Source organism: Gastrolobium bilobum, unplaced genomic scaffold, assembly GCF_033153095.1.
Source record: "Gastrolobium bilobum isolate Gb01-03AN ecotype WA unplaced genomic scaffold, APGP_CSIRO_Gbil_v1 utg92831, whole genome shotgun sequence".
Lineage (NCBI taxonomy): Eukaryota > Viridiplantae > Streptophyta > Magnoliopsida > Fabales > Fabaceae > Gastrolobium > Gastrolobium bilobum.
In genome coordinates this window covers 91,808-104,891 of record NW_026897657.1, presented here as the reverse complement: position 1 = coordinate 104,891, position 13,084 = coordinate 91,808, and the positions used below count along the sequence as shown (strand labels likewise).

Genomic DNA, 13,084 nt, shown 5'->3' with positions numbered 1-13,084 from the left:
GCAGTATGTTGAGTCGTGAAGGTCACCACAGGCTGAGCATGGTTTTGTTTCAGTTACTGTGAGTTGTAAGACTTCCATCTTTGGTGTTGCTTGGTCAGCTCTCAGGTTCTTCACTTCATTCATGAGTGATGCCAGCTGAGCTTCCATGACTGTTTGTTTATCCAGTTCTAGCATGCCTGGCTTCCTCACTGGGCTCACTCTGTCTATTGGCCATTGGAGACATCTTTCAGCAGTCCCTTCTATGATTTCGTACCTTGATTCAAGTGTTCCTGTAAAGAAATATCCTCCTGCAGCAAAATCTAGGTGAGATTGAGAAGTATGGTTAAGTCCCTTATAGAAAGATTGTAACACTCCCCAACTCTCTACCCCATGGTTTGGACATTTTCTTATGATGTCCTTGTATCTCTCCCATGCTTCATAGAGATTTTCTCCATAAAACATTCTGAAGTTAGAGATTTCAGCTCTAACATCAGCTTGTCGAAACATTGGGAGGAACCTCTCTATGAACTTGTTAGAGAGTTCTTCTCATGTGTGGATTGATCCAGGGGTGAGAGTTTTCATCCATGTTTTAGCTTTTAAGCCCAAGGAGTGAGGGAACAACCTCATTCTCATGCTCTCCTGTGTTACATCCTCAGCTGATTTTTCAGTACTTAATTATGACAAAAGAACTCTAATTTCGCTTAGCAAACAACTCTCTTGGAGGCCTACAAGGGAGGGTGTTACAATACCACTGTCCAAATAATTAAAATAGAAAACACATAAGGAACAACCCGTTTTTTCTCTCCTATACCGAAATCAGAAAACAAGGAAGTGTGGATTGCTCACTTGTTCTCAAAGGCGAGGGAAATTGAGGCAGGACTCAAATATGCTGGTCTTTCTTGTTGTTGTTGTGTTAAACGCTGCATGCAGGGGAATTCCATCAAAACCCAAAGGAGAAATCTGCATGCAATGAATCTCCTCATCAAACCGAAGAGAAAAGGGTGGACAAGTGAGTAAGGGAATTTCTACACCTATGTAACCCGCGGCTGAAACAGAAATGTATGATGAATGAATTCATGGTGTGCTCTCCTTGGCTGCTGCCAATTAGCCGAACATGCATGTGGAAAAATAGCAACTTGGATGGTCATTCTCCTCTAAGGTACTCACGATTTGGGGGAAAGAAAGAGGAAGGAAGCCTGCAAGTTTTTGACTTGAGGGATGGTTGATGGAGGGTGCAGAATGTGAGTGTTATATTCTGATATAGGGTGAGCAATATTCCGTCTTGGTTGGTAGTCTTTCCATGTGCATGGAGTGGATCCTTTAGCTCGCTTTCGAAGGGTGAAGTGTGGTTCAATCAAGATTCCTTGGCCGAACATAGAGTGGAAGGTTCATGATGTCACTAAGGGTTTAGGTGGCTTGCTAAAGTCTTGAAGTTCATATTTCTTTTCCTTTCCTTATGCGCTCAAGAGAAAATAAGGAGAGATAAGGTTGGACATTTGTCTTCTCCTTGACCAATCAATGGTAGGCATACAGATTTTGTGTGGAATATAATAACGGATCATAAGGGAGAAACTATATGGCTGATTTAGGCCCTTACTTTAGAAATCTTGGGCCGTGGCCCATGAGGAATTTAGCCCCAAAATTTCACCTAAGCCCTATAGTCGCATGTAGTTTACTTAGTTGTAACCAGAGTCTTCATAAAGAGTACCTAAAAATATTCCTATCCAATACATACCTATATTTTATTTTATTATTATTATTTATCAATGGACATTACTCATTGTAATTTATTAATTATCATTTCGTGTGCCTTCTAAGTTTTAAATAGAATTTTCATAGATTAAATTAAATTAATCCTACTCTAGAGCTTTGAATTCTCAAGATATATATATATATATATATATATATATATATATATATATATATATATATATATATATATATATATATATATACTAACTTACAAATGCAACTCAAATAGTTTTCCTAACTTAAATAATTTCCACTCTATACATAGATTTAATCCGAATTTCAAATATGCTTCACATTCTTAATTATAATTAATATAAGTTCCTAATTTGCGGGATGTTACACATCACAACTGATCAGGGCATATAATAAAACAGTACAAAGTATACAGCAACCTGAACAACATTCAATAACACCAACAGCAAAACAGTTCAATCCATTTGAGCAGGTCAAACTCGATTTCTTATCCATATTACACTTATCACTGCATAAACCGACCTCTACACATCAAGTCAACAGTAAATTAAATTCATAAAGTACAGCCTACACTTAAAAAAATCAAGCAGTACTTCACGCAATTCTCAAGACTCAAAACTGCTCAAAGTAAGTTAATTTCATACTGCTGTAAGTAAACAATACCACAAGGTGATTTCAATATAGCTCAGGATAACTCTAACATTTTAATTATACTAACTTTCACAATTTAAAAGAACAACTCAGCACGTGCCAATCATGATTCAGACAGTCCAGTAATTTTATTCTAACATTCAGCAGCTAGCAAACAGTTCAACAACTATACTCAAACAGCAAGGCTTCAACAAACATATACAAACAACAACCAACGCAGCAATCATACACAAACACCATGAATCAAACTGCTCTGATACCATTTAGTGTGACACCCTCCCCTGTATGCATCCAAGGGAAGTGTCTGCTAAAACCGATTAGAGTCGCCACGTTATCGTATTAATTCTTATTTCGTAAAAACATTTGATGTTACAATTATAATCTAGTCTTGAAAATGGCTCTCATAAATTCAAAACAGCAAGTAATTTTAATGAAGGCTTTCGCTGCGCAAATAGTAATTTTTCCCAAAAACAACCTGTCTTGCAAAACTCATGTAAATTCGAACTCACAAGCTTACAAAACTTTTCTTTGCTACGAAGAAACTAGACATCTGGGGCTTTACAGTCATATAAATTATATGTCAATCGAAGGTCTGTAGCCCCAGAAACAGAACTCGCAAAGTACTCGATAATTCAGTGTATTTTTCCAAAAACCTTCTGACTTACAAAAATCATAATAAATCAGGCTTACAAGCTTTGGACATAATCTTTATATAATTCGAAAATAGACAACCGGGGCTTTACGTACATATAAATTATACCTCATTCGAAGGTTTGTAACCCCAGAACGAGAACTCGCAAGATGCTCGCTAAAACAGTTCAAAAATCCGAATTTGAACATAGCATAAATTGATTTGACAATTTAGATACCAGAATCACATAAGTTTCAGACGAAATATAAAAATCATGCTACAACTTTTTTCAAAATAGAATATACATCATAGCAAGTCAATCTCCAAGACACTAACATCAAGGTCAAATAATCAGTACCTATCAGCAGAAACAGCGAGCAAACAGCAAGGTTGCCAAACAGCATAACTTAAACAAAATTGGTCATGTGATCAAGTCATCAAACACTTCCTCGTCGTCCTGCAATTTTATAAAAATTGAGCCCCAGAAGGGGTGAGAAAAATCCTAGTAGTGTGGCAGAAAATCCAGCAATGCAACAATGTTAACTTAAATACAGAATTTCCAAAATTGTCACATCATCAAATAGTTCCAGACAGATTCCAGCATATAATCATAATGGGTATATAACGCCAGAGTACTAATCAGAGTGCGTATATAATGCTAGAATATTGTACGTTCATAGCACTACAGTGCACGTACTAACTAACTAACACAGTGGAGATTCCATTTGGCCCATCAGAGGGGAATTCCAACTGCGAACTGAGCCACGGTTCCGTTCCCTGGTACCTGAGGGATGCCTACATGATGCGTGCTCAAACATATGCTTACTTTTATCAAATACTTCAGTTTGCAAAATTGAATGCATAATGCAGTATACTATGATGTGTTTTGCTTCGCACACACATGACCAAATGCAATTTTATGATGTTCATGAGTATGACTAAATATCACAATCAGAGAGTCATAGTTTACAGAATATGACAACATAAATTCGAAGCTTAATATATTTCCCAGACAGAATTTCCAATATTTCATAATCCAAATCAAGTCATCATTACCTTCAAACAGAATCAGAATAGGATACATGTGCAACAAATCAAAAATCCAAGCACTAAATTAACAGTCACAAAGGGGTAATCCATCGAACACTTACCTCGAGTCTTTAACTTTCTAGCCAATATATATTTATATCAAATTCAATCCAATCTTCTTGAGGCATGTGATCCTAGACAAGAAGGTACCAAAAATAAATCAGAATCCTAATTTATTCTTCCTATAACTCACATGAAATTTTCCATGCTCTCTAACTCTAGGATTTAATCGGATTTAACGCTTCTATTACAAGGTATAATTGCTTCTGACTTAAATTTTATTTACCAAAGTTATCAAGATACAAAACCAAGGTTCTAACACATGTAGGTTCGGTTCTTTAGCCATCAACAAGGCTTCCAATTTCGTATACAAAAGTGCCCAAAATCCAAAATTACTTATGCCCACAGGTTTGGTTTTCATAATCACAAGGTGCTTATAATTTATCGATTCACATAGTGTCCTACAAGCATATGAGGGTGCTCATGATACCTTTATACATGCTGTCTATACAGATTTAAAACATACAAAACTAGATTATAATTTTGGTCCAAAAGGCAGTCCTACAGCACGACAAGAAACTCTCTTCCAATCTTAAAATGGTTCTTTAAACTTGTATGCATAAAATCCATGGTTGCCCGAAAATGACAGAAGCAAGGAGAGGGATTGAGCAAAAAGAAAAATACATCTTCATTGTACACATGCAGCGGCTGAACAGGACAAAGAGAAAGGAATAAAAACAAAATAAAAATAAAAATATATATCTCTCTCTTACATGCAGGTGAGGACCGAAACAGAGAGGGGAAAGAAAACTTGGAACTCAAATTACCTTCTAGGCTGCATCCAAGGGTTAGCACTTCGAATTGGAGCAGTAACCTCCCTCTTCACAACTTCAAGAAATCGAACTCATTGTTCCTTGGGTGTGTGCCTTCGGCTGATCAAGGAAGAAGAGGAGAGGAAGTAAGCGTTTGTTCTAGTCTGCATGCAAACAGAAGTCCTCATCCAATCAAACAGAGGAAGGATGAACAAGGGGATAGGGGAAATATTACACCTCTTTGCATAGAGGTACACGGCTGAACAAAGAAAATAGGAAGAAGAATATGTTTAAGTATTTTGTTTTCTCCTTAGGTGCTCACAGTTTGTGGGTGTAGATGAGAAGGAGAAGGTTCAAACATTGCTCTCCTTGAGGTTCTTCTTTGTGAGCTTTCGATTTTGTGAAGAAGGACAAGGTTGGATTGGATTCTGAGTTGAAGGAGAGGCATTCATTTATCTGTGTTGGTGCTTCTTCTATACGCATGGAGTGAGGAGGGCAGATGATGACATTGGCTACTGTTAGAATCAAGGTTCAGCAACTCAGGTTTTGGTCCCCTCTATTCAACGTACAAGGGAACTAATGGTGATAGGGCGTTTGCTCTAAGCCAATAAGGGAGTGTTCGCACAGATTTATTTAATTAACTTATTGGTTGCAAGAGTTCAATTGCAAGACATTTCCCCTTGAGGAGCGCACAAGGAGGGGGAACAAGATGGATAAGATAAATGAGGGTTGCCATTGACCAATAGGATTACATGCCATTGACTAATGGGATTACATGCAAGGAGATTACTTTCATCTTATTGGCTGCATGGGGCGGCAAGGCTGATTGCTTAGGATACTAATACAAGTAATTAAAATTTTCCTATTCTTTTCTCCTACACCTAGCGCATGCAAGGGGATATAAGGATGAACATGTGGCTGATCCTTGGCCAACCACAACTAACATGTGGATTTTGTTTAGGATGAGCTAAAGGGTCATGTGTGGAGATTTCTTGGGCTGACTTACACCCCCATTTAGCTGCTTGGGTCAGCGCCCTTAATGGGTCATAGGGTCCAAGAATTTTAGTCTCCTAATAGGTCACCTATCGTGTGTAGTATTCCACTAATTGTTGTTTCATGTACCCTCTAGATATTAACTAAGGCTTTTGTACGATGTACTCAAATTAATCAAGACTTTTATTCGTCATAATCAAATTAATCACATACTTTTAACTAGGATTCAAGTTCAGAAAATATACATAGTTATTCTAATAGCATGCATAAAATAATTTCCCTAAACTACATTGGATTTGAATTCATGACATGCTTCCATGTTCCTAACTGAAATTTATATAGTTTCCTAAATTTGTGGGGTGTTACAAAATTATTTATATTTATATTTATCTTATGAAATTAAATATTTGATTAGTTATATGACTTATTATAGACTCTTATATGTATTAAATATAAATTATATTATATATATTAAAAATTTTATTTAATATCAAAACGTGTCCCAACGTGTCGAAATATGACACTTTTTAGAATTAATGTGTCGGCGTGTCGTGTCGTTTTCCGTGTCCCGTGTCAGTGTCCGTGCATCATAGAGTTTAACCACCCTAAAACTTTGCTCTTTGTAAGAGAGGAAAGGGAACCACTGGATTGCCTCCCAGTCAGCGCTTAGTTTAATGTCTTTAGCTAGACATGTTACTTACCTCTTAGTCTTGTGGAAAAGGGGTTGAGGGAACTTCAGTATCCCCTGACAAATGTCTTGGTGTCCTAGTGTTGAGGCTAGCAGCTCTCTGCCCCAGGTGGGACTCAATATTTCTGACCACAGCATCGTCCCTGGTGACATATTCTTTGACATAGCTTTCCAGGGTGTTGATGCGTTGGTCATCTCTTTGGAATGGAGCATAGTTGGTTCTTCTCTGTGGTTCGTATGCTTCGTTCCCGCTGCTCCTGCCTTGTTGATACTGCTGCTGCTGATTGTTGTATAGTCTTCGGTTCATGGGTGGTCTCCATTATGGATTATGGTTCTGATCCTTCACTATGGTTCCTCCAGGGTTTTGATTGTTGTTGTTCCCTGCATTCTGATTGTCCTTGGCCTGGGTGAAGTTTCTATTCCCAAATTTTTCTGCATAACATACCAAGGCAGTAGATGGACAGTCTGTTGAATCATGAAGGTCACCACAGGCTGAGCATGGTTCACTCTCAGTTGCTGTGAGTTGTAAGACTTCCATTAGTGGTTGTTCTTGATCATCTTTCAGATTCTTCACTTCATTCATCAAGGTGGCCAGTTGGGATTCCATGGTAGTTTGTTTATCCAATTCTAGCATTCCTGGCTTCCTTACTGGGCTCATTTGTTCCAGTGGCCATTGGAGACATCTTTCTGCAGTGCCTTCTACGATTTCATACCTAGATTCGAGGGTTCCTGTAAAGAAATATCCTCCTGCAGCAAAGTCTAAATGTGATTGAGAAGTATGATCAATGCCTTTATAGAAAGACTGTAAGACTCCCCAACTCTCTACCCTGTGGTTTGGACATTTTCTGATGATGTCCTTGTATATCTCCCAAGCTTCATAAAGATTTTCTCCATAAAACATTCTAAAGTTAGAGAGTTCTTCTCTAACATCGGCTTGGCGAGACATAAGGAGAAACCTTTCTATGAACTTGTTAGAAAGTTCCTCCAAAGAGTGTATGGATCCAGGGGTGAGAGTTTCCATCCGTGTTTTTGCTTTTGAGCCTAGGGAGTGAGGAAACAGCCTCATTCTCATACTCTCCTCTGTCACACCCTCAGCTTTGAAGTTATCACAAATGTCTTGAAAGTCTGTGAGGTGTGTGTAAGGATCTTCTGTAGGGAGTCCATGAAAGACTCCAGCTTCCCTTATCATGTGAAACATGATGGGTCTTAATTCAAAATTAGGAGCTATATGAGGGAGGATTACTCCCCTTTCTGGTCTGTTCCTGAAAGGAGCAGCCAAAGTTCTAAAGTTCTGTTCAGGAGGGATTCCTTCATTGTTATTGTCATAATCAGCCATGTTTTCAAAAATATTTTCCCTAAGATTTCTTCTTCTTCTATGTAAAGTACGTTCTGGCTCAGGATCAAAGAAGAACTCAGGTATTTCAGTGGAGTGGTGAGAATCTGTCTCGGACTCTTCACTCATAAACTATAAAGCAGATAGTATGAATCAGCAGAATAGGTGACAAGATAAAAAAATAAAAATAAAAAATGAACTATACAGATTATATACTTAAAACAGTAATAAGAAACAAAATTTAGTGTATATATCCCCGGAAATGACCAAAAACTTGTTGAGTTTAAAAGCTGTTGGGTGGAAATATATTATGATGAAAACGTTCCTCAGTTTGCTAAGAGAAAACACAGTTATTCTCTTAGTTCCAACCCAAGTGCATGCATCAAGTAATAAATGAGAGTGTTAGTGCCCAGATTATCGTTCCCACGAGGATTGAACTCTAATTAATGCCTTATACTATTTTACAAAGAATGAAAATGAAAAGAAAAGTTAGTAATTGATCTGTTTGGTCAAACGTTCCCTACTGTCTTGACAACGTTCCTCAAGAACAGTAGGTTCAATCTGATAGCAAACAGTTCATCTCTTCGTTATGTATGCTATCTTTCTTGTTTAGAGAAGGAACAAGAATATTCATGAGGGATTTGTAGATACAAGATTAAATAAAGAAAAGAAAAATACAAAAAGTAATAACAATAGTAAGAGACAACAGGGTGGATGGTTAAAAACAAAAATAACAGAAGGAACGGATCTACTGCTCCATTCATAAATAATTATTTTCTCTACTCAAGACTCAACACTTTTGCATTTGTTCCAGTCTCTTCTCTGCCAACTCTGATTCCTCAGCTCATGGACTAGATGGCTCACAAGTTTCCATATTCCTATGGCTCCCTTGACTCCCACAGGTACTGGGTACAGGACCTTTGAGTGAACGAGGTGGTCCCTTATTCCTAAGGCTACCAGCAGTCTTGTTTCCACAAGACTACCTTCCCCCTCTGGTTAAGCTATCTGAAATCCCTTCCTTATGGAAGATCCTTTTTCAGTATATGTTCGATTTCCAAAGATACACAATGAATATAGCACACTTAACTAGAGAAGTACAAAAGCTGTAATATAAGAGTTTCAAAAATAATTCTTTAATAACTTTGCAGTTTTTCTATTCCACAGATAGTTTAGCCCATGGCTACTAGTTTAAACATAATTATTGCAAACTGAAGTCCCATAGACCCGAGATTCAGTTCAGAGATAACGAGTGAAAAGGAGAGAAATAACACTTGTATTTAAATGAAAACAAATTGATTACAACAAAAATGAAAAGTGGAGAAGATGGTTGTTGCTCATGAGGAGTCTCAAGTGGGTGATACAGAAAGAAGAAGAAGTGTTGTCACTTAACTAAGGTTAAAACTATACAACTAAAAACTACAAAAATAAACTAAGTGATCTCTTCTTAAGAAATTCGATGGATGTCTTCGTGCTGGGACGTCCTATTTATAGGAGAAGGTGGATGGCAAAGTTTGTAATTCTCTTGGGTTTGTTTTCTTGTTTGCGTGGTAGAGGTGGTGTGAACAGTGCTTCGAAGGGTGCAAAGTGGTTGGATGGGACAGTTGCTGTTGAGATTTTTGTTTCCTTCTGACCACCCCCATGCCTTGCTTTCCTCTTTGGCCAATAGGAACCCTTTATTCTCTGCTGTCCATGTTTCCTTTTGCTGAATAGTTGCACCGCTTATGCTTTATGGAAACTTATTTTCAACGTTTCCTGAAAAGTGATCAGAGAGATTGAGTGAATGAAGCAAGTGTATTTAATGTTCCAAATCTGTTCCCCTTTTTATATATTTTCCAAAAGATCACGTCACCTTCTGTTCCCCACTGTGTTTTTGTAGTAAAGATATAAAACATGTGCTTTTAGTGCTAAAGTTGCTCATTAGTGGAGGGAACGGATGGCATTTTGCCATCAAAATGGGCTTAGATGGGAACGAATTTCCGTCCCATCAATGTTCATTGAACCTAGAAGGAAACAAAGGGGAAAAGTGGTGTTGTGATGATGTAGGATGTAATGTGGCACCTAAAATGATGTTGTGGTAGACTTAGGATGCTAAAGAAAAATAAAAAGAAAATTTAAGAAAATATTTTGATATTTAACACTAATATGGCCAAACTACCATTGTGTAGGGGAGGATTTTGACTTTTTGTGACTTTGGTGAATTCCCCGTGTATTGATGATCCGTGTATGATCATTGTAGATTGCCTCCCGTGAATTTGAACATTAAACCGTGAGCTCGGTGGGTTGCCCTTGGTCCCGGACCAAAGGGATTGTGGTAAGTATTCTTGAACCATGCTTGTATGCTTGATAACTTGCATGTGTTTGGTGAATGGAAATTGAATTGGAATGTCCCATGTGTAGGCATTCTGTTTGTACCGTGCTCGGGAAGTATTGCATTGGAGCTGTGGGAGAGGAGATTATTAAGGTAATCCCTTGGTACTGGGGTTTGATCCCTGCGTGTGCTCCACCATGTCCGTTGAGGGTAATGGTAGGAAATGTATGTGAATAATATAGGATAACATGTTCATGCATATTGTAGGTGTTATGGTACATAGGATGTACCGTGTCTCTAGCCAGTAAACTGTTGCCTTCAGGCGTTACGGACTCCCACTGGATAGGTCTCCACGAGGGAGTTCCAGTTGACCTGGGGTCGTGGTGTGTGATCTGTAGAGGAGCACACTAGGAAGTCTCGGGTGGTTATGGATGGAAGGTGCCATGGTTGATGTTCTGGGAACACTCCTTGGTTTGAAACCGTAGGCTATATGCCGAGGCCAATAGGCTGGACGTTGTGTGGTTTTGGCTTTGACCATTCCAGCTTCGTTTGTTTCCCTATGCTTCCCTACTTCACTAAATCCCTTGCTTTATCCCATTTTTAAAGGTTATGTTATATTGTTTATATGCATCGAAGTGAGTCATGGGGTGGAGTATTCTCCAAAATCTCTGGGTTACTGAGATATATCCGTATTTCAGGTGGTAGCAGTGGTGTCAGGGCGGCAGGCAAGAAGCCCATAGGTTGAGCATGAGGACTTTTACTTATTTTTCATTTTGGTGGCCATTGGGCCTAGGCTAGACTTAGGGAATGAACATTGTATATAGGTTTAGGTTTATGTATATTGTCATATTTGTTCATGCTATCCTTTTTGCCTAAGTCTAGTTGTATATTCGTCATTCTTTATTTGAGGTTTAATTCATTATGTGGTCATTGGAGACTTATTTGTATTATGTTGTATCGAAGAAATGTAAATTTTAATATTTGGATCTTGTGTAATATTGAAGCACATTATACGATGAAAGGGAAATAGGCCTATTTTAGGATTATGATTATGTGTATGTTTAAAGAATGCATGCAAATGGATCAAAGTGATTGTAATAGTTTTAAGTATTGGTAATGAAAGAAATGAAATGTAAAGTGAGCTAATTGTATACAAATTGTGAAGGGTTGTAAGAGCACCAAGGCATTGCTGGTCCTTGTGTGCCACCCATGATTATTAGGTACAAAAATTGAGGTTAGATACACATTTGCAAAGTTGGGATTTATCGGAAAAACAAAGGAAACTTTGGCAAAATTTCTAGAAATTAGCAGAATTTAGGTGAAATTTGGGAGAGTATATCTCCCTCCACAGGAGTCCGATAGGGACGTTCCATATGCCATTTTAAAGCTTGAGATGTCCTATACATGGTTTTAAAATTTGGAAATTTTTTGGGTTGCACGAAACCCTGTGGAAGCCATTGAACACGGACTGTCCAGAACGCACCTGTGCAGGGGCTATTTCTGGCAGTTTTTGGAAATTTTATTCCTGCTTCGTTTCTTGGTCAAATTAAGTGTATGATATCTTAAATTGAAGCTTGAGGTGTCTAGTTTACTGTATACAAATTTTAGGGCAATTGATTAAGTGGATTTTCCAGAATCAGTGATAGAGTTAGGACTGTTTGGAACCTGTTTGGGGTTGGCTGACAGATTTGCTTGTCCAACTTCAAACGGTGATATCCGGAGAACTTTATGACTCGTGTAATAGCTCATTAGAAAGGTAATTAAGTTTAGAACAACATAATAAAAGATGAGAGGATTGTGACATGCAGATTCTCCGCAGTAATTAAAATACCAAAGAATGTTCGGATAGGTAGAAAACGTAAAAGTGAAATTTAAGCTAAGTGGGTTTATGGGAACCCCTTAGTGGTTTGAGAAAAGTGTTTTATGATGTTTAAGTAGTTTATAATATTATTTCGCGAAGAGTTTACAGTTACTGTCACAGCTTTTAATTATTACGCTTTATTATTGTTTTAAATGCTCGAGTAATAAACGATAAAAGTTTACTCGTATTTTTATAAATGAATTGCTGTGATTGTAACTGCGCTTAATATCATAATTAATGTTAACAATACCGGTGTAAAACGGGCTGTTACATGGTGCAGAGGAAATCCCTTAACTCTTGCACGTCAGGATCAGTGACTGTCATGAGGTGGGACCTGCGTGTTACGGACAGTAGGCGCTGGCAAATTCTCCCTCGGCTTAGTGATCCTGTTAACCTGATGGATGACAGACAAATCCCGCTCAGCCTCATGTCGCATCCTCTCAAAGGATAACGAATCTCGAACCTCTGGCTGCACCATGTGAAGCATAGTCTCAACTCGATCCACCTGCAGTTGATATTCAATTCAGAAATGTATTAATAGTAAGTCATAGAGATGTACAAATATTATTATTCAAAACAACTAAACCAGAAACATACCACAACATGATTCTGAGCAGCTCTTTGAGTGAGCCAGGGTACGGGTAACTCTTAGAGTGAGTCTTCTCCTCTCCAAGAAACCACTCTTCATCCATGAAAAACCAAGCAAGACTTCACCTTTCTTCACCACATAAACATCTCACCATTGTAGACTCTTGAAAGCCACCATCTTAAAGGAGAAAAACCTCTTCTTGGAATGTCATGGATTCTATTTGGTGAGGGTGAGGGCTGCCTCCCCTTGTTTTGTTGGTTTGAGCCACTTACACACATATTGGACCATCAAGGAGCTCTGTTTGTAGTGAAAGAACCCATTTTCAACATGTCATTTTCGTGCTTATGGTGATACAAACATGAAGAGTGACTCAATAACATAAAAGTCCCTTCCTTTTCCTATTTTTGAAGCTTTCGGTATAAACC

At 38.1% G+C, this 13,084-nt stretch overlaps 2 non-coding genes across 2 annotated transcripts; both read left to right on the top strand.

Moving 5' to 3' along the window:
• Positions 1-364: 364 nt before the first annotated feature.
• Positions 365-471, top strand: LOC133309106 (small nucleolar RNA R71). Its single transcript, XR_009751279.1, has one exon. It is a non-coding gene; the product is annotated as a small nucleolar RNA R71 (small nucleolar RNA).
• Positions 472-7,392: 6,921 nt separating this feature from the next.
• Positions 7,393-7,499, top strand: LOC133309107 (small nucleolar RNA R71). The gene has a single exon (XR_009751280.1). It is a non-coding gene; the product is annotated as a small nucleolar RNA R71 (small nucleolar RNA).
• Positions 7,500-13,084: the final 5,585 nt, after the last annotated feature.